The sequence below is a fragment of the Trachypithecus francoisi genome, unplaced genomic scaffold (genome assembly GCF_009764315.1).
Source record: "Trachypithecus francoisi isolate TF-2019V2 unplaced genomic scaffold, Tfra_2.0 Lachesis_group4, whole genome shotgun sequence".
NCBI lineage: Eukaryota > Metazoa > Chordata > Mammalia > Primates > Cercopithecidae > Trachypithecus > Trachypithecus francoisi.
Window position 1 is genome coordinate 111018247 of NW_022681469.1, and position 22616 is coordinate 111040862.

The 22616-nt window shown below is 45.6% G+C and overlaps 1 long non-coding RNA gene across 1 annotated transcript; it reads left to right on the forward strand.

Annotated features, from left to right (window-relative positions):
• The first annotated feature begins 14547 nt into the window (after positions 1-14547).
• Positions 14548-22011, forward strand: LOC117072741. The gene is made up of 3 exons (XR_004432930.1): positions 14548-14612; positions 15125-15259; positions 21909-22011. It is a non-coding gene; the product is annotated as an uncharacterized LOC117072741 (long non-coding RNA).
• Positions 22012-22616: the final 605 nt, after the last annotated feature.

Genomic DNA, 22616 nt, shown 5'->3' on the forward strand with positions numbered 1-22616 from the left:
CTGGTCTCAAGTGGTCCTCCCGCCTCGGCCTCCCACTGGGATTACAGTCATGTCAGTGTACCCAGCCTATTTTTATTTTTTATTTTTTATTTTATTGTAGAGACAGGGTCTTGCTATGTTGTCCAGGCTGGTCTCAAACCCCTAGTCTCAAGCAATCCTCCCATCTCAGCCTCTCAAAGCACTGAGGTTATAGGTGTAAACCACCATGTCTGGCTTTGTTCTATTTTTAAATCTTTTTTTTTTTTTTTTTTTTTAACAGAGTCTTCCTCTGTCACCAGGCTCGAGTGCAATGGTGTGATCTCAACTCACTGCAACCTCCACCTCCAGGGTTCAAGCGATTCTCCTACCTCAGCCTCCCGAGTAGCTGGGACTACAGGTGTGCGCCACCATGACCAGCTAATTTTTGTATTTTTAGTAGAGATGGGGTTTCACCATGTTGGCCAGGCTGGTCTTGAACTCCTGACCTCAAGTGATCCACCCACCTTGGCCTCCCAAAGTGCTGGGATTCCAGGCGTGAGCCACCGCGACCGGCCAAATCTTATATAGTGCTGAAGGCTTTTAAGTATCATTTTCCCTCTTCCCCTGTGACTGACACCTGGGGAAATTGATAAGAAGCCTCAGTGCTCCCTCCTTTGCCACCAATGGGAGGTTTAAACCACACAAGCCCCTGAGCGCACACAAACCCTCACCCAGTTGCACCCACCAACCACCATAAAAACCCCAAGCCAGTCTCCTTTCCCTGTTCTCACAAGACTTTTTTTTTTTTTCCAAGACAGAGCCTCACTCTGTCATTAGGCTGGAGTACAATGGTGTGATCTTGGCTCACTGCAACCTCCGCCTCCCAGATTCAAGCAATTCTCCTACCTCAGCCTCCAGAGTAGCTGGGATTATAGGTGCCCACTACCACGCCCAGGTAATTTGTATATTTTTAGTAGAGATGGGGTTTCTCCATGTTGGCCAAGCTGATCTCGAACTCCTGACCTCAAATGATCTGCCCATCTCGGCCTCCCAAAGTGCTGGGATTACAAGCATAAGCCACCACGCTAGGACAGTTTTATTTATTTATCTATTTAAGTTTGTTTTTTTTTAGTGATTTTTCTTTTAGACTTCTAGGCCAGCAGTAAGTTTTAAAAAATAGAGACAGGGTCTCGCTATATTGGCCGGGCAGGCCTTGAACTCCTGGCCTCAAGCAATCCATCAGCCTTGGCCTTCCAAAGTGCAGGGATTAGAGGTGTAAGCCACCGTGCCTGGCCCCAGATGGCATTTGATTTTGTTTTTGTTTTTGCTTTTTGAGATGGAGTCTTGCACTGTTGCCCAGGCTGGAGTACAGTGGTGAGATCTCTGCAACCTCTGCCTCCCAGGTTCAAGAGATTCTCCTGCCTCAGCCTCCCGAGTAGCTGGGATTACAGGTGTGTACCACCATGCCCGGCTAATCTTTTGTACTTTTAGTAGAGACAGGGGTTTCACCATGTTGGCCAGGCTGGTCTCAAACTCCTGACCTCAGGAGATCCACCCTCCTCAGCCTCCCAAAGTGCTGGGATTAGAGGCATGAGTCACTACACCCAGCCTAGGATGGCAGTTTTTGGTGTTCCCTTGATTGAGACAGAGCTCTGGAGCAGGTTCTGGTATGCTCCAGATGGCCCTGCTGCCTAAAGACACATTATGTGTTATATCCCACAGTGCCACATATACCCACAGAACATGCCACGGTGCTAGAGATAACGATGGTACGTGGAGTCTCTGGCAAGCTCTAATAGAAAAGCTGCAGCTCTGGGCATGGTGGATCAGCCTGTAATCCAGCACTTTGGGAGGCTGAGATGAGAGGACAGCTTGAGCCCAGGAGTTTAAGACCTGCCTGGGCAACACAGGGAAATCCTTTCTCTACAAAAAAATACAAAAAATTAGCTGGGTATGGTAGCACGTGCCTGCAGTCCCAGCTACTCGGGAGGCTGAGGGGGGAGGATCACCTAAGCCCAGGAAGTGGAGGCTGCAGTGAGCCGTGATTTTACCACTGCACTCCAGCCTGGGGGTTGGAGTGAGGCCCTGTCTGGAAAGAAAGAGAGAAAGAGAAAAGAGGAAGGAGGGAAGGAAGAACGGGAGGAATGAGGGAAGACAGGAAGGCAGGAAGGCAGGGAGGGAGGGAGGGAAGGAAGGACGGAAGGGACGAAGGGAGGGAGGGAGGATGCAAGGAAGGAAGGGAGGAGGAGGGCAGGAGAGGGGAGGAAAGGAGAGGGAAAGAAAGAAAAGAAAGGCTGTTGCCACAGTGGAGATGCTGAGTATTATAGAACAAAGCCCCATTCTTTAGCATATTTATGATTCAAAATGCAGCTCTTTGCATGCCACAGGGTCCTGGTGAAGACTAAGCACTTGACCATGGGGCATCAAGAGACAACCAGACTGCAGCTGTGCGTTACCAGAACCATCAAATTATAATGTTGAATGAGCAAAGCAGCAATCCGTTATGCAATGGAGATGGCATATTCTATGTAAGGCCTCTGTCCAGAGGGCAAAATAAGTACATTTATAGGGAACCTGGACCTCCATGTCATTTACCTTCAATGAAACAATGCTTCTCCAGGCTGGGCATGGTGGCTCACGCCTGTAATCCCAGCACTTTGGAAGGCCGAGGCGGGTGGATCACTTGAGGTCAGGAGTTCAAGACCAGCCTGGCCAAAAAGAAAAAAAGAAAAAGAAGAATATCAGTTTCTCGAATTCTAATTTCCCATGACTATACTGATATGCACACAAACAAATGATCAGTAAAACACAATCCAATTACTTGGGCAAGAAATAAGCCCCAGGAGCATCCAAATGCAAACAGGTGCTTGCCTGTCTCCATTAGTTGGGCTTTTTGTTTGTTTCTTTTTTGAGACAGAGTCTTGCTCTGTCGCCCAGGCTGGAGTGCAGTGGCACAATCTCGGCTCACTGCAATCTCTGCCTCCTGGGTTCAAGCAATTCTCCTGCCTTAGCCTCCCAAGTAGCTGGGACTACAGCTGTCCACCACCATGCCCGGCTAATTTTTGTATTTTTAGTAGAGACAGTTTCATCATGCTGGCCAGGCTGGTCTCAAACTCCTGACCTCATGATCCACCCGCCTCGGCCTCCCAAAGTGTTGGGATTAAAGGTGTGAGCCACCGCGCCCAGCCTAGACGGGCTTTTTCAACAAGCAAATGAAATTTCCCAAATTGAGAGGGGCCAATCCCACTGTCTGGTACCCACAAAAGACACTTACTAAAAAGACACTCACTTGCGGGACACACACACAATTACAAACAAGCCCCAAGAACGTCCAAACTGAAACACACAGGTGCCTCCCTCTCTCAGTCAGCTTGGGTTGATCAACTTGAAAATGAAAATTCCTTAATTTTTTTTTGTTTGTTTTTGTTTTTGAGACAAGGTCTCACTCTGTCACCCAGACTGCAGTGCAGTGGCGTGAATCTCAGCTCACTGCAACCTCTACCTCCTGGGTTCAAGTGATTCTCATGTCTCAGCCTCCCAAGTAGCTGGAACTACAGACACATTCCACCACACCCAGGTTATTTTTGTATTTTTAGTAGAGACGGGATTTCACCATGCTGGCCAGGCTGGTCTCAATCCTGGCCTCAATTGATCTGCCTGTCTCAGCCTCCCAAAGTGCTGGGATTACAGGTGTGAGCCACGGTGCCCGACCCCTTGGCTATTGTTTTAGGCTACTATTATCGTCTTGCTTATCAAGATAGTGCTCAGGGCTTCCTAGATGCCTGGAATTTTCCTTGAAGGAACTCAAGAATTTTTCTTGATTTCCATACTTGGGGGACTCAACAACCCCTTAAGGGGAGGCCTGCTTGGTCTCAGCTTCTCATTGGCCAGACCCAACCAGAATCCACAGGGCCCTGAAGCCAAATGACATGGTAGTGTTTGCATGCTGGCCTCCACTGTAGACAACAAGGTAGAAAAAGGTTGAGAGTGGATCTGGAGGGACAAATGGTAGCTATGGAGGACATTCAACCCAAAAAGATGCAAATGTACACTCATAAGGCACATTAGATGAAATGCATACAGGTGGTCGGGTGCAGTGGCTCATACCTGTAATCCCTGCATTTTGAGAGACCAAGGCGGGTGGATTGCCTGAGCTTGGGAGTTCTAAACCAGCTTGGGCAATATAGTAAGACCCCTGTCTCTACAGAAAAGTTTTAAAAAATAGCTGAGGCTGGGCAGGGTGGCTCACGCCTGTAATCCCACTTATTATTATTCTCACTTATTTGTGGGACCTAAATATCAAAACAATTGACCTTATGGGCATAGGGAGTAGAAGGACGTAAAGTTATCACAGGCTGGGAAGGGTAGTGTGAGGATGGGTAGGGGGTGGGGATGGTTAAAGGGAACAAAAAAAATAGAAAGAATGAATAAGACCTAGTATTTGAAAGCATAATAGGGTGACTATAGTCAATAATAACTTTTTCTTTGAGGCATAGTCTTGCTCTGTCACCCAGGCTGGAGTGCAGTGGTGCAATCTTGGCTCCATGCAGCCTCTGCCTCCCTGGGTCAAGTAATTCTCCTGCCTCGGCCTCCCAAGTAGCTGGGATTACAGGCACATGCCACCACGTGGCTAATTTTTGTATTTTTAGTAGAGACAGGGTTTCACCATGTTCGCCAGGTTGGTCTCAAACCTCTGACCTCAGGTGATCCACCCACCTCAGCCTCCCAGAATGCTAGGATTACAGACATGAGCCACCACACCCAGCCTCTTTTATTTATTTATTTATTTATTTATTTAGAGACAGAGTCTTACCCTGTGGCCCACGCTGTAGTGCAATGGTGCAATCTCGGCTCACTGCAAACTGTGCCTCCCAAGTTCAAGCGATTCTCCTGCCCCAGCCTCCCGAGTAGGTGGGATTACAGGCACCCTCCACCCAGCACCACGCCTGGCTAATTTTTTGTATCTTTAGTAGAGACAAAGTTTCACCATGTTGGCCAGGCTGGTCTCGAACTCCTGACCTTGTGATCCTCCCGCCTCGGCTTCCCAAACTGCTGGGATTACAGGCATGAGCCACCATACCCGGCCTCTTTTAGTTATTTTTAAATGTACAATTCGGCCGGGCATGGTGACTCACGACTGTAATCCCAGTACTCACTATGTTGCTCTCATCAAAATCAAGAGACTCCATCTCTACTAAAAATACACAAATTAACTGGGTGTGGTGGTGCGCGCCTGTGATCCCAGCTACTGAGAGGCCTAGGTGGGAGGATTGCTTGAGCCTCAGAGGTTGAGGCTGTGATGAGCTGAGATTGCACCAATGCACTCCAGCCTGGGCAACAGAATGAGACCATGTCTCAAAAAAGGGAAGGAAAGAGAAGAGAGAAGAGAAGAGAAGAGAAGAGAAGAGAAGAGAAGAGAAGAGAAGAGAAGAGAAGAGAAGAAAACGTGGCATAGGACAGCCTTGGAAAATGAAAAATGAAAAACAAAATTAAAAAAGGAAATGAAAAGTAAGCCAGAGGAAATGTATGCAATACTAAAATCTTATATCCAAACTATAAGAAGAATGCTTACAAGTCAACTATGAGAAGAGAAAAAAAAATTCAATTTTTAAAATGGGATTTTAAAAATTTGAACATAAATTTCATAAAAGAAAATATACAAAAGGCCAGGGCTGGGCACAGTGGCTCACACTTATAATCCTAGTGCTTTAGGAGGTCAAGGTGGGAGGATCGCTTGAGGCCAGAAGTTCAAGACCAGCCTGGGCAACATAGTGAGACCCCATCTGTAAAAAAAAAAAAAAAAAAAAAAATCATATAAATTAGCCAGGAGTGGTGGCATGTGCCTGGAGTCCCAGTTACTCAGGAGGCTGAGGTGGGAGGATCGCTTGAGCTCACGAATCCAAGGCTGCAGTGAGCTATGATCATGCCACGGCACTCCCTAGACAATGCTGTGTCTAAAAAGGAAGATATTCAAAAGGCCAATAAGCACAAGAAAAGATGCTCAACATCATTAGCCACCAGGGAAATGCAAATCAAAACCACAGTGATATACCACCACACATCCGTTACAACAGCTGAAATTAAAGACTAGAGATACCAAGAATGGCAACTGGATTCTCATTCAGCGCCAGGGAGAAAGTAAACTGATGTACCAGTTTGGGAAACAGTTTGGTTCTTACCATATGATTGAGCAATTCCACACTGAGAGAATGAACATGTATTCACCCAACAACTTGTACATGAATGTGCATAGCAGTTTTAATCATAACTGCCCCAAAATGCAAGAAACTCCATGTGTATCGATTGGTGAATGGATGAATGAATTGTGTCATATCCTTGTGGTCAAATACTACTCAGCAGTAAAAAGAAATGAACTACTGATACACGTAACATAGAAGAATCTCAAAAGCATGAGGAGGACAGGCACGGGCTCACGCCTGTAATCCCAGCACTTTGGGAGGCTGAGGTGGATCACTTGAGCTCAGGAGTTCGAGACCAGACTGGGCAACATAGCAAGACCTCGTCCCTATTAAAAACAAAAAAAAATTAGCCAGGCATGGTGATGCATGCCTGTAGTCCCAGCTCCTCAGGAGGCTGAAGCAGGAAGATGGTTTGAGTCTGGGAGATTAAACCTGCAGTGAGCTAAGATCATACCACTGCACTCCAGCCTGGGCAACAGAGTGAGACCTTGTCTCAGAAAACAAAAAACATGCTGAGCAAAAGAAACCAGACACAACAGTACATGCCATATGATCCCATGTATGTGAAACTACAGAAAGAGAAATTCTAGTCTAAAATGAGAAAAAGGGCCAGGCACAGTGGGTGGCTCATGTAAGCCTATAATCCCAGCACTTTGGGAGGCCAAGGCAGGCAGATCACCTGAGGTCAGGAGTTCGAGACCAGCCTGGCCAACTTTAGTTGGCCATCTTTTTAGTAGATGGCAAAACTTCATCTCTACTAAAAATAAAAAAATTAGCTGGACATGATGGTGGATGTCTGTAATCCCAGGTACTTGAGAGGATGGGGCAAGAGAATCCCTTGAACCTGCAAGGCAGAGGTTGCAGTGAGCCAAAATCATGCCACTGCACTCCAGCCTGGACAACAGTGAGACTCCATAACAAAAATAAAATAAAATAAAAATACAAAAAATTAGCTGGGTGTGGTGGGGGGTGCCAGCTACTCAGGAGGCTGAGGCAGAAAAATCACTTGAACCAGGGAGGTGGAGGTTGCCATGAGCCCAGATCGCACCACTGCACTCCAGCCTGGGTGACACAGCGAGACTCCATCTCAAAACAAATAAATAATATAAAGTGACAAAAAGCAGGTGGTTGCCTAGCGCCAGGGATGGGGGTTATGGATGGACTCGAAGGAACAGGAGGTAACAGTTTGGGGTGATGGAATTGATCTCTATCTTGATGTGGGAGATTACGAGGGTGTATAAATTTGTCAAAACTAATAGAAACGTATACTTAAATGGGGTGCCTAGTACCACATGTAAATTACACCTCAATAACATTGATTTTTTTTTTTTTGCAAGTAATGGGCCAAAATGGCAGAAAATTACTTCTTCTGAAAGCAGAGTTCAGGAATAATGTCCTCTATGACAACACCAGCACACCGTCATGTAGATACGGCTAATGACAGTTCTCGGGAACAAAATGATGACGGGCAAATTGTGAATAATAGCAGTCCTCCACTACCGTCCATGATTTCACAGGTCAGATGCACATTAAACTAACTGAAACCAGAAAATGCAACGAAGCCGTGCTGTGATGACTCACGGGGCGGGGAGTTACAGCCTTGGCTCTCTGGCAGGCTCAAGGGGTGAGTACATGTTGCACGCCTTTGGCCATAACTGCATGGAATTACAGCCAGCATGGATCATATGGATTTTCATAGATGGAACTTCCAAGCTCTTCCCAGGAAAACAGCAAAACATCACTTGTTGGCAATAGTTTACTCCACAGGTAGCTATCTTGCCCTTTCTGATTCTTGGTGCTGGTTAACATTAAGACAAAGAAAACAGGCCAGGCACGGTGGCTCTCGCCTGTAATCCCAGCACTTTGGGAAGACGAGGCAGGTGGATCACCTAAGGTCAGGAGTTCAAGACCAGCCTGACCAACATGGAGAAACCCTGACTCTACTAAAAATACAAAATTAGCTGGGCATGGTGGCACATGCCCGTAATCCCACCTACTCGGGAGGCTGAGGCAGAAGAATCGCTTGAACCTGGGAGGCAGAGGTTGCAGTGAACCGAGATCATGCCATTGCACTCCAGCCTGGGCAACAAGAGCGAAACTCCGTCTCAAACAAACTAACAAATGAACAAAAACAGGCCAGGTGCGGTGGCTCAAGCCTATAATCTCAGTACTTTGGGAGGCTGAGGCAGTGGGATCACTTGAGACCAGGAGTTTGAGACCAGCCTGAGAAACATAGCGAGACCCCATCTATACAAAAAAATTTTTAAATTAGCCGGGCATGGTGGCACACACCTGCAGTTCCAGCTACTCAGGAGGCTGGGGTGGGAGAGTCACTTGAGCCTGGGAGGTCAAGGTTGCAGTGAACTAATGATTGATTGAGTCCCTGCACTCTAGCCTTGGTGACAGAGTGAGACCCCAACCCCACCACCCACCCCCCCAAAAAAAAATAGGGCCGGGCACAGTGGCTCACGCCTGTAATGCCAATACTTTGGGAAGCCGAAGCAGGCAGATCACCTGAGGTTAGGAGTTCGAGACTAGCTTGGCCAACAATGGTGAAACCCTGTCTCTACTGAAAATACAAAAATTAGGCGGATGTGGTGGCGGGCACCTGTAATCTCAACTACTTGGGAGGCTGAGACGTGAGACTCACTTGAATTCGGGAGGCAGAGTTTGCAGGGAGCCAAAACCATGCCATTGCATTCCAGCATGGGCGACAAGAGTGAAACCCCGTCTCAAGAAAACAAAACAAAAAAAAAGTCAGAGGCTTCAAAAATAACCAGAATGATCCTAGACAACCTAGAAGGAGGGAATAGCTTCCTCTCGCCCTCACTGGGAAATATGCAGAGATAGGATAATTGTCTTTATGACTCCAAAAATGCTTAAGACAAGAACAACATGTAAACAACTCCTTTGAGAACTTCTGAATTCACACATGATCCCATTTCATCCTTGCAAGAACACTGGGCAATAGATAATATCTTAAAATTCCCATTTTACAAATAAAAAATTCCCAGCCAGACGTGGTAGTTCACACCTGCAATGCCACCACTTTAGGAGGGCAAGACGGAAGGATCACTTGGAGCCAGGAGTTCAAGACCAGCCTCAGCAACAAAGCGATATTCTATTTCTTTTTTTCTTTTTTTGAGACAGGAGGGCCTCGCTCTGTCGCCCAGGCTGGAGTGCAGTCGCAAGATCTCGGCTCACTGCAAGCTCCGCCTCCTGGTTTCATGCCATTCTCCTGCCTTAGCCTCCAGAGTAGCTGGGACTACAGGCGCCCGCCACCACTCCTGGTTATTTTATTTTATTTTTTTTGTATTTTTAGTAGAGACGGGGTTTCACCGTGTTAGCCAGGATGGTCTCAATCTCCTGACCCCGTGATCCGCCCGTCTCGGCCTCCCAAAGTGCTGGGATTACAGGCTTGAGCCACCGCGCCCGGCCTGAAAGTCTGTTTCTATTATTTTTTTTCTTTTCTTTTTTTTTTTTTTGAGACAAAGTCTTGCTGTGTTACCCAGGCTGGGATGCAGTGGCGCAATCTCGGCTCACTGCAACCTCTGCCTCCTGGATTAAAGTGATTCTCCTGCCTCAGTCTCCTGTGTAGCTGGGACTACAGGTGTGTGTCACCACACCTAGCTATCTATTAATATTTTTTTAAATTAAACTTCCAAATAAAGGCTTGGCATGGTGGCTCACACCTGTAATCCCAGCACTTTGGGCGGAGGCAGGCGGATCACCTGAGGTGAGGAGTTCGAGACCAGCCTGGCCAACATGGTGAAACTCCGTCTCTACAAAAAATATTTTAAAAATTAGCCGGGTGTGGTAGTGGGTGCCTGCAGTCCCAGCTACTTGGCTGAGCCAGGAGAATCACTTGAACCTGGGAGGCGAGGCAGAGGTTGCCATGAGTCGAGATCGTGCCACTGCACTCCAGCCTGGGTGATGGAAGGAGACCCCATCTCAAAAATAAATAAATACATACATAAATACATACAGTCTCTCTTCTCATTGCTATCATGTCTGAGTCAGAGTCTCCAAAAAGCCTGAACAAATAAAAATTTCCAGACTCAGAGAGGTTACTCGAGCTTACCTGCCTTGGATGTGACACCAACCACAGAGGGGTTCAGGGGTCCGGAAAGAACCTTGCACTCCTGCTAAGATCACCAAGCTCTCCTTCCAATACTGCCTTCTTCCAACATCTCAAAGGGCTTATGAGGACCGTCCTAAGAAGGAGGCTGTAACTGACAGCGATTATCCACCTCCCCCAAGAGGACCAGCATGGAGAATAAGCTCATCAAGGCCAATGCCCTTGTTTTACCCTCCAGGTTATTCCAGGATCTCATCTCAGATAAGTGTCTATCTTAAGCTGTCTCTCCTGTTCACCCTCTAATGTCTCCCATGCACTGCACCTTCTAACTCAGGGCCTGACATCTATAAGATCCCTAGATCCTCATTCTGTTCTGTAAGCAGCCCTTCAATTTCTACATCACCAAAACATGACTATTCCCTCAGGACACTGCTTCCCCAGAGCACTGTGAGCAGTGGTCTTTTTCTGTCCCATGCAAGCCCCCATAAACCACACTCTACTATCTTAGAGAAGGAACACACATTGCCACATCAAGACTATTGTTCCTCTCATTTCCCTGTTTTGTTTTTGTTTGTTTCTTTTGAGACAGGCTGTTGTTGTCATCCAGGCTGGAGTGCAGTGGTGCGATCACAGCTCACTGCAGCCTCGGACTCCTGGGCTCAAACAATCCTCCTGCCTCAGCCTCCTGAGTAGCTGGGACTACAGGTGCGCACCACCATGCCCGGCTAACTTTTATTTTTGTACAGCTGGGGTCTCACTCTATTGCCCAGGATGATCTCAAACTCCTGGCTTCAAGCCATCCTCCCACCTCTATTTCCCAAAGTGTTGGGATTACAGGTATAAGCCCAGACTCATTTATCTAATTACTGACTTGACATCTCTACTTAAAGGTGTACTTGGCAATTTTTTTTTTTTTTTTGAGACACAGTCTCACTCTGTTGCCCAGGCTGGAGTGCAGTGGCGTGATCTTGGCTCACTGCAACCTCCCCCTCCTGGGTTCAAGCAATTCTTGTGCCTCAGCCTCCCAAGTAGCTGGGATTACAGGCATGCACCACCATGCCCAGCTAATTTTTGTATTTTTAGTAGAGACAGGGTTTCACCATGTTGACCAGGCTGGTCTTGAACTCCTGACTTCAAGTGATCCACCTGCCACGGCTTCTTCCCAAAGTGCTGGGATTACAGGTGTGAGCCACCACACCTGGCCAGCAATTATTTTAAGAGTCAGGGTCTTGCTATGTTGCCAAGGCTGGTCTTGAGCTCCTGGCCTCAAGTGATCCTCCTACCTTGGCCTCCCAAAGAGCTGGGATTATGGACATGAGCCGCTGTGCCCAGCAGGAGCAGTATTTTAGTCAGTTATTCACTTGCCCACTAAAACCTAAACTTTCCGAGGCCAGGAACACATTTTACTCTTTCTCTTCCTCTCTCTCTCTCTCTCTCTCTCTCTCTCTCTCTATATATATATATATATTTTTTTTCTTTGAGATGGAGTGTAGCTCTGTTGCCCAGGCTGGAGTGCAGTGGCACCATCTTGGCTCACTACAATCTCTGCCTCCCCGGTTCAAGCGATTTTCCTGCCTCAGCCTCCTGCGTAGCTGGGATTACAGGCATCCGCCACCACGCCTGGCTAATTTTTTTATTTTTGGTAGAGACAAGGTTTCATCACGTTGACCAGGCTAGTCTCCAACGTCAGACCTCAAGTGATCCGTGCCTCGGCCTCCCAAAGTGATGGGATTACAGGCGTGAGCCACTGTGCCCAGCCACGGGATCCATTTTACTCTTAATTTTCCCAAATCCTAGAACAGTGCGTGGTCCACAGGAAATCCACAGAATATATCTGCAGAATGAATGAATGACTTGCCAAAGCAATTAGGGCAAATAAGTAGATATCGAGTAAACGTCCACAACCACCTGCCCCATACCCTTTTAAGCTCTGGGGAGATGACCGCTCCTGTGGGTTCGGGGATGGGGGAGTCAAGTCTCCGCAGGGGGAGTGCCCGGATGCAGGCGCGGCTAGGCGGCCCTCTCTATGGTGAGCCCCCGGGTCCCTTCTCCACAGCATCCGGAGTGCCTCTATGGTTCTTCCTGTCCTTAGTCGGGAGGGGGCGCTGTGCGCAGGCGAGGTGACGCCGCGGCAGGACGGCAAGGAGTGTAGCGGCTGCCTCTGTCGCGGCGACGGAGCTCGCAGCTGCGGCTTGTGAAGAGTAACTGGCGTGGTAGCGAAGGCCGCCGAACCCGCCTGGCTAGCCGGCGATTTGAGTGGCGAGTGAGTGTCGGTCGCGGGGCGCACTCGAGCTCCTGGACGGGGCTGTGAGGCGAGGCGGCCTCTCTGCGGGACGCCTCCGTGGAGCTCTGGGGGTGGGGGTGGAGGCGGCCGTGGAGCTCTGGGGGTGGGGGTGGGGGTGGGGGCGGGGGCGCGGGCCGTGAGGGCCGCCGAGCTGACGGGCGCGCGCCGAGGCCCGGGCGGGATCGGGCCAAAGGACTGGGTTGGGCGTCTCGAGCCCCGTGTGGTGCCGAGGCGGGAGCGACAAAGGCGCTGAGCGACTGGGCGACACCCTCCCGCCTCTTCGCGAAGTTTCGTGGGCCGGCTCTTTGGGTCGGCTGCGCTAGGGCGACAGCCTGGGAGACCGCGCTTCCCTCCCCCGGGCCCGAGGCCGCCGCGGAGGCAGGGGTCCGTGCACCCGAGCGCGGCCTGGAGGAGCGGCGGGAAGCGGGTGGTCCCTGTGAACCCCAGCCCAGGCGAGCGGCGTTTTCCCACCTCTCCCCTCACAGCTGGAGTGGGTGGTGTTCCGCGGAAGTTGGCGACTGTCACCGGGCACTCACCAGGGCGCCGCAAGTGCGTCAGACCCTTCTGCGGACGCTGGGGGCTGGCCCGGCTCCCGGTGTAACGGGACCAGGGATCCAAGACTTTGGGCCACTTGCAACCAACCTTGGAGCGTGCGCGGCATGCGGGTTACAGAAATTTCTGACAAATCCGCCAGGGCTCTGTGCATCCCTGAGGGCCTGGATAGCAGTTGTCCCAGGTACTTCGATCGTGCAAAGAGAACCGTTCTTTTTTCTTTCTTTTTCTTTTTCTTTTGGAGACGGAGTCTCGCTCTGTCACCCAGGCTGGAGTGCAGTGGCGCGATCTCAGCTTACTGCAAGCTCCACCTGCCAGGTTCAAGCGATTCTGCCGCAGTCTCCCGAGTAGCCGAGACCACAGGCACCCGCCACCGCACCCGGCTAATTTTTTGTAATTTTTGGTAGAAATAGGGTTTCACCGTGTTAGCCAGGATGGTCTCGATATCCTGACCTCGTGATCCGCCCGCCTCGGCCTCCCAAAGTGCTGAGATTACAAGTGTGAGCCACCGCACCCGGCGTTTGTATGTATGTTTTTAATAGAGATGGGGTTTCACCATATTGGCCAGGCTGGTCTGGAATTCCTCACTTTAAGTGATCCATCCGCCTCAACCTCCCTGAGAGCTGGGATTACAGGTGTGGGCCACCGCACCTGGCTGTATTTTTTAATATTTAAATATAATGTATTTTAAATTTGTGTAAGAATTTACATAAATGGTATCACACTTATTTTCATTTAACATTAGTTAATTTTACTGTGTTGTGTCCTCATATGAATTTTATTTATTCCTTTACTGATATCCAGTAAGACCATTTCAAGTTGCTTTTATTACATATTTGCTGTAATGACCTTCCTTGTCCATGTATTCTATTATGCATATTTCTTGGAGAACACACAGAAGTTTCTTTAGCTAATGTATCTGAAAGTGGAATTGCTAAGTCACAGGGATTGTACATTTGTAATTTAGTGTGTATTGCTAATTGCTATTCAGAATATCTTTTCCAAGTTACTCTCCAAACCAACAATGTAGAAGATTTCCCATTTCTTTTTTTTTTTTTTTTTGAGGCGGAGTCTCGCTCTGTCTCCCGGACTGGAGTGCAGTGGCCAGATCTCAGCTCACTGCAAGCTCCGCCTCCCGGGTTTACGCCATTCTCCTGCCTCAGCCTCCCGAGTAGCTGGGACTACAGGCGCCCGCCACCTCGCCCGGCTAGTTTTTGTATTTTTAGTAGAGATGGGGTTTCACCGTGTTAGCCAGGATGGTCTCGATCTCCTGACCTCGTGATCCGCCCGTCTCGGCCTCCCAAAGTGCTGGGATTACAAGGCTTGAGCCACCGCACCCGGCCGATTTCCCATTTCTTACATGCTTGCCTTTTTTGCCACACCAGTGGTTTGAAACATAATTCTTTTTTCTTTTTGAGAAGGAGTCTCACTCTGTTGCCCACGCTGGAGTGCAGCGGCGTTATCTTGGCTCATTGCAACCTCCACCTCCAGGATTGAAGTGATTCTCCTGCGACAGTGTCCTGAGTAGCTGGGATTACAGGTGCGTACCACCATGCCCGGCTAATTTTTGTATTTTAATAGAGCTTGGGTTTTACTATGTTGGTCAGGCTGGTGTCAAACTCCTGACCTCGTGACCTGCTGCCTCGGCCTCACAAAATGCTGGGATTACAGTCGTGAGCCACTGCGTCTGGCTGAAACGTAATTCATTTTCTGATTTGCCTTTCCCTGATTATTAGTGAGGTTGAGCATCTTCTGTGTTTTCTTGTTTGTGAATTGCCTATTAGTACCCTTAGCCCATTTCTTTGTTAGCATATTCGTATCAAAATGTGAATTCTCTGTCTGTACTTTGTCTTTTTAATATGTGTATTTTAAAAATATGTTTTAATGCCATACGTTTTGAGTTTTTATGGGTTTTTTTTTTTGACCCACTTCCTTGGATATGTTTTCTCAAGGAATGTTTTCAGCATAAACTTCAGATGTTCCCTCACCAGATACATGGCAAGAGTTTTGATACTCCCTCATTCTTACTGTTCCTCTTTGCTTCGTTTTCAGACCTTTGAAACAGATGGTCACCATGTTTAGATATTAGCGGTCCCGTATGTGCATGTCTGCGTTTGAAAATGACAGAGGGAAACAGCAATGAAGAGGTGATTCACTTGAACAACTTTCACTGCCATCAGGGACAAGGTAAGTTGTTTGCTCTCACTTTATCCCTTTCCCTGTGGCTTTTTCTTTTAGTATCACAGCTCTGTCTTTTGAAATGATCCTATTTTATACCATTTAGAATCCAGGGACATTTCATTTTTAGACATAAAAAGACTAGTTAGACCAGATTTATATCAGATAATGATATTGCTGGCATGAATGAAGTGTAAGACTCATTCATTACGAGCTTAATAAGCTGTTAATTTGCTGACAAGACGCTGTTAATATGCAGTCATTGAGTCTTAAGAGAGAGTGTCAGCATCAGTGTTTGAAGGTGTGGTGATTATAAAGGAGTACTCCACTAGGCCTTTATGACCTGAAATACTACAGGTGATGCTGAACCGGTCTTGTCTTCCCATGATGCTTAATTTCTTTTTTGCCAGAAGATTCTGGCTTAGCCTTGAGGGGAATTTTGGAACATGTATTTTTTTGTTCTGCAGTTTTGTTTTGTTTTTTTCTTTTTTTGAGATGGAATTTCGCTAAATGCCCAAGCTGGAGTGCAATGGCATTATCTCAGCTCACCTCAACCTCCGCCTCCCAGGTTCTAGTGATTCTTCTGCCTCAGCCTCTCAAGTACCTGGGATTACAGGCATGTGCCACTACACCCTAATTTTGTATTTTTAGTAGAGATAGGGTTTCTCCATGTTGGTCAGGCTGGTCTTGATCTCCTGACCTCAGGTGATCCACCCGCTGCGGCCTCCCAAAGTGCTGGGATTACAGGCGTGAGCCACCGCGCCTGGCCACATTTCTTAATTTTCATTATAAAAGGGATAAATATGGGCCAGACACATCGCTCACACCTTTAATCTTGGCTCTTTGGGAGGCTGAGGCAAGAGGATTGCCTGAGTCCAGGAATTCAAGGCTGCAGTGAGCTATGTTATGCTCCTGCACTCCAGCCTGGGAGACAGATAAACTCTTTCCCCTCCCTCTGATCTGCAGAGGTGAAATAGTTGTAAATTTTTTTTTTTTTTTTTTGGAGATGGAGTCTCGTTCTGTTGCCCAGGCTGGAGTGCAGTGGTATAATCTTGGCTCACAGCAATCTCCGCCTCCTGGGTTCAAGCAGTTCTCCTGCCTCAGTCTCCTGAGTAGCTGGCATTACAGGCGTGCTCCACTGCGCCCAGCTAATTTGGGTATTTTTGGTAGAGACAGGGTTTCACCATGTTGGTCAGGCTGGTCTTGAACCCCTGACCTTGTGATCCGCTCACCTTGGCCTCCCAAAGTGCCGGGATTGCAGCTGTGAGCCACTGTGCCCAGCCTGGTGGTAAATTTAAAATAGACAGTTCACTAAACACCTTTCCTCTAAGTTCCTATCTTATACTGTAGTTCTCAGTCAGGGGTGCAGGTGGATTTCTTCCCTGCCGAGGCTGAGAAGGAAGGACCCTTTTCCAGGTACTTAACTCAATGTAGGTACTTTTTTCTAATTTGTACAATGACACTGTTGGAGCCAGTAGTGGCCTTGTCTGATCCCACCTCTGTACAACCACTATCATCAGATATTTATTTATTTATTTATTTATTTTTGAGATGGAGTCTCACTCTGTCACCTAGGCTAGAGTGCAGTGGTGCGATCTCAGCTCACTGCAGCCTCCATTTCCCAGGTTCAAGTGATTCTCTTGCCTCAGCCTCCCAAGTAGCTGGGATTACAGGGATGTGCCATCATGTCTGGCTAATTTTTGTATTTTTAGTAGAGATGGAGTTTCCCATGTTGGCCGGGCTGGTCTTGAACCCCTGACCTCAGGTGACCCACCTACCTCGGCCTCTGAAAGTGCTGGGATTGCAGGTGTGAGCCACTTCATCTGGCCTTCCCTTAATCTTTATCAATTTTACTTAACATGCTTCTCAGTAAGGCAAAACCATTAAGAGTATATACTACCAGTCTGTAGATTGATGATGTTGGTCAGTTCTGGAAATTTTATAGCTGTTTCCTGTCTTCTGTAAGTCTTCTCCCACAATCTCTGTGTCTCTAAGTCCACCTCTTTGTCTCTGAGATGCATTCTGGATAATTTCTTCAGAGGTGTCTTCTAGCCCACACATTTCCCTTCAGCAGAGTGTAATCTTTTAACTCATCCACTGTGTTACTGTTTTTTAGTTATGATGTTTAAGCTTTTAATTCTCTTGGTTATTTTCCTAGAGTTTTGCTCTTATACTTTATTTTTAGTCTTTTTTTTCTTTTATTTCTTTAAACAATAAACCTAGTTTCTTTGTGAGTTTGATTGTTCTGATGTGATAAGTTCTTGGGAATCATATTCTGTTCTTCCTGCTGGCTCCCATGGTGTCTCGTTTTCTTGTTTGACTGTAAGCTCATGTCTTGAGTTCTTGATATAGCTGGTTTCTTTTTTTTTTTTGAGACAGAGTTTTGCCGTTGTCACCCAAGCTGGAGTGATGATTCTCCTGCTTCAGCCCCCCGAATAGTTGGGATTACAGGCATGTGTTACCTCACCCAGCTTGGATTACTCACACTCTTAAAGCATTTTTTATTTTTCAGTGAGAGACTCTACCTGGGTATTTAACCTTCCATACAGTGAGGAAAGAAAGCCATTTTGTTATTTACATGCCAGTTACTCACTCTTCTCAAGGCTTTCCACATATTCTTTATTGTATATAGTTTTTAAACTTGGTTATTGTATACCAATATGTTTATATTATACTTAAAGAAAAAAATAAACAAATTAAAGATGCACAGCTCAATAATTTATTACAAACCAAAAATTTACGTAACTACAACCCAGAAATCTTCAAGAAGTAGAATGTTGCTATCCTCTTTGAACACTACATGAAGATTTTGTCTAGTCTATAGTCTTTTGAATCTGACTTCTTTTCACTCAGCATTATGTTTGTGAGGTTTATTCATGTTGGGTAGAACCATAGTTTTTATATTTTTCATTGCTAAGTGGTATTCCATTTATACCACTTAGCAATTAAATTTTCCATCTACTTTTGATAGGGATTTGAGTTCTGACTGTCACAGATAATGTAGCTGTGAACATTCTCCTGCTTGTCTCCTGAACTGTACTTGCCCCACACCCTGGCATCCACCTTCCTGTTGGCTATGTTTGCTGTCTTCCAGCAGAATTGTTTGTTGGGGATTTTATTTCCCTCCTAAGCTTTTAAAATACTTTCTTTTTGGGCTTCTAAGTGGCATGATAGTAACTACATTTTTAAAAATTACTAAGCTTCATTTTTTAGAGCAGTTTTAGGTTTATAGGAAAATTGAGCAGCAATGACTACATTTTTACAATGAAAACTTTCTTGTAGACTTCCACTCATTTAAAACAACTTATATGTGTGAATTGCTTTAACAGTTCTTCGACAATACTGAGTTATGATGTTATTTTTTGTAGTTAACTAGGGTAGGCATAAAGTAGCATAAGTGACATTTCTTTGATAATTGGCTGTGTTTTTCATATATTTGTTTACTAATTGTATTTCACTTGTGTGTGAATTGTTTACGTCTCTTCTCTTTGAATTCCTTTTTTTTTTTTTTTTGGTTAATGTTTTCCTGGTTATGAAATGGAATACTGTTTTGTTCATTACAGAAAATGTAAATGGTAGAGAAAAGTATAAACTTTGCTCATTTATAGAACAATGATTTGAATACCAGATACCATATTTTAGTATTTTTTAACAATTTAACCTCATCAAAATTGAGTATACTTCAATGTTTTTCTCTTCTTCTGCAAATGAACATCATGTTTAAATATATCTTCAAGATTGTCTATAAAAATCACTAAAATGTAATCAAATTGACACCTTCTGTTACAGTTTTGTTCTCCTACTTCCTGAGTCTCACACATGTACTTACTTTTAGGGACTTGCTGACCCTCTGTGCTTTTTGTGTCACTCAGAAGCAAATATTGATCCTTAAACACATACAAATTCTCATGAAATCCAAAAAGCAGGGGAATGTACAGTCCTTGTACTGCATCTTTTCAAACCAATCTTGCTTTCCTGAGACTGCTTTCCTTTCCCTTAGTCTCTGGACTCCTAGGGCAATGTTAATTCCACAACTAAACTAAAATGTTAATGGAAACTGGAAATAAGGCCCAAAGCTGGGTTGAGCAGGCTGGGATTTTGTTGTAGCTCAGTCTCAGTTGCTTTATGTGTGTCTTTAAATGGCCTTCAGATGGAACCATCTGGATATTTTAAGCAGGAAGGGCCTATGGAGAACCACATGGCAGGTAATCTACTCTGGCTGGTTAACTTAGACCTTTCACTCACACGGGGTCAACTTCAGTTGGATGAAGGCAGCAACAGCTATCTAAGGGTTGAAAGGTTGGAGTACGGCTGGGTGTGGTGGCTGACGCCTGTAATCCCAACACTTTGGGAGGCCAGAATGGGCAGATCACAAGGTCAGGAGATCGAGACCATCCTGTTTAACATGGTGAAACCCCGTCTCTACTAAAAATACAAAAAAAGTAGCCAGGCGTGGTGGCAGGTGCCTGTAGTGCCAGCTACGCAGGAGGCTGAAGCGGGAGAATGGCATGAACTTGGGAGGCGGAGCTTGCAGTGAGCTGAAATCGCACCACTGCACTCCAGCCTGGGCAACAGAGTGAGACTCCGTCTCAAAAAAAAAAAGGCTGGAGTACTAGCCTGGCTTACTTTGCAGGAGTGCCTTCTTTAGATCCGCTAGCATGTCAAATCAGCTCAAGCGTGAGATCATATGAAGAGGTGGGCAGATTGAAGTCCGGCAGGCTTCCCCACTGCTTTTGCCCCAGGGTGCAGATATTAGAACAGAGGCTACCACTTGTTTCTGTAGAAGAAAAACTGTGTCCTTCATTTTCTGTGCCTCCAAATGTCCCTTAATCTCCAGAAGAGCTCTGTTGGTAAGCATAATGAAGGGATTAAACTAGAAATGAATTCTGACAGTTTATAGTGAGAGCTTCTGATTTCTGCCATGTGGAACTTCATATCTGTAGCGCTTCAGTATTTGAAGTTCTTAGTATTGTTGAAAATATAAAATGAATTGGGGAGAGATGAACCGCTCAAACACGTTTGTTTTTTCAAGAAATCATATCTACTGTTCTACCTGTATTTCATGTAGAGGTGTACTTATGTATCATGTACTTGAGAAAACATGTGAAAACAGACCATTTTAAAGCTAGTCCATGTCTGGTTTGTCGCCACATTAAATATGCACATGTAATGAGTTGTCTGGAACTCAGGCCTTTCCCTACAGACGGGATTTTTGCTGGTGGCTAATTCTCAGGTCAGCCTTCAAAGGTTTGCATAACTTCAGTGCACACCAGTGAATTCTAGGATGGAGAATTACCACTGATGACAATGGTTTTAAAGGAAAATGAACTCTGAATTCTTGTCTCCCTCTGTAATAGGAGGAGTTTCCTGCTTTTTTTCCTCTCTTTGGGCCTCTGGCGTTGTGTTCCATAGACTGGGCAGACTGTGGTGGTAGGGAAGCAGGGAGCTTAGAGACAAAAAGTATATGGGACTCCCAGAAGTCATGGCAAAAGGAAATGCATTGAGATGTCAGGATGAGGGAGAGCACTTTGACATGGGTCCCCGGTGGGGGTTGCAGAATAAACGAACCCGTGCAAACCAGTCCCGAAACACTGGCACCTGGGTGAGAAAAGGAGCCAGACCTGGACACTTTTTCTCTGCCCTCTTTCTGCCAGACCTCCTGTCCTACTATTATAGGCCTTACTATTGACATCTGGCAAAAGAGAATCAGTAGAAAGGGAGGTGTGTGAGAATTGCAGGTATAGCACCTAGGGGTTCATCCTAGGAATCTACTGGAGCAAGAGAAAGAACAGAGAAAAGGGGAAGTCCCCATTAACCTCTGAGCAAAGGAACTTCCTTGCTACTGAATGTGGCTAGAGCTGTACCCCACTCACTCTGTCTTCACTACTGTGTGGTCATTCCAAGGTGGTTGTCTGATTTGACTGTGAAGAGCCTGAATAGTTAACATTTGTTGGGTCTGGGTGGTGACACATCAATGTGTGTTATCTCACTCTATATATCCTTACTTTGGAAGTATTTCATGATGATAATAGACAAAGCTAATGGGTTTGGTGTGAAGAGTGTCTGTTCGTAGGAAAACATGATCTGTTCATCAGTCTAGCTTAACAGCTAGCTAAATAAACCGAGTGTAACTCAGTGGCTCATAGAGCTTTATATTACTATAGAGATTTATGTTACCAGAGGGGTGTAAAAAGTATTAATGAATTAACAGAAGATCTTTTATATTTCATTTATTTATTACATTTCTTAGCAGACTGTTTTTTACTGTAAATGTGAATACAGGTTTCCACTTCTTTCTTGTTCATAGTTTTCTTGACAAAGAGTAGCTACTTTTCTTACAAATTTTCCAATTTTGAAGTTTAACCAATAGTAATGACTTCATTACATTAACAGCTAACTGATATATAAACTTCAGAGGAGTTTGCCTTAATCAGTATGTTCATTGCTTTTTATATTTTTTCTCTTCCACAAAGATAGGAATGCAGTGCACTTGTTGTTTATTTATCTGTTTAGTTTTTCTGGGCTGCACACATCTTAATTTCTTGATAGGCCAGTTGTAATGTGATTAAGGACTATATTCTTCAAACATTGCATTTGAAGCAATGGGCAGGTGTGGGATTTGGAAGCAGTATGAAAGTAACATCATTTGTTTTTGCAGACTTTGTAATTTTCTTCTGGAAAACCCAGATTATCCAAAGAGAGAAGATAGAATCATCATAAATCCCAGTAGCAGTCTGCTGGCCAGCCAGGATGAGACAAAGGCAAGTGTCGTGTTCTTGTTTTGCAGTCGCTACCTGGAAATGCCCTACTTTGTTGTTGTTATCTGTATGGGAAGAAAGTGCTTTGTTGGGACAAGTTTTTAAAGACTAGCAGAGGGACATAGGATTTCAGAATATGTCTATACTTCAGTGAGATCTCCCATTCTGAGCCACTTTGAATTCTGTCTGTAACTTCTATCTTTCCTTGTAATTCTTATCTTCCTTTTCCCACAAAGAATTAAACGAATCCTCCATATCTTTAATCCTACAAAGCAAATTCCAAGAATTGGCCAGGACACTAACATTTTATTATGACAATTTTCAAACCTACAGAAAAGTTGAAATATTTTACGTCGATCACCTATATCCCTACCACTGGTGCTACTACAAAGTTAACAGTTTACTGTATCCTCTTTATCATACATATGTCCTGTGTCTGTCCATCAGCACATCTTTGTTATGTTTCATTTCATTATAATGCATTTCAAAGTAAATTGCAAAAACATCAGTACACTTCCCTGTAAATACATCAGCATGCAGATCGTTACCTAGAGTTGAATATCTTTTTTCTTTTAATGTGAGATTTGTATACAGTGTATACTATACAT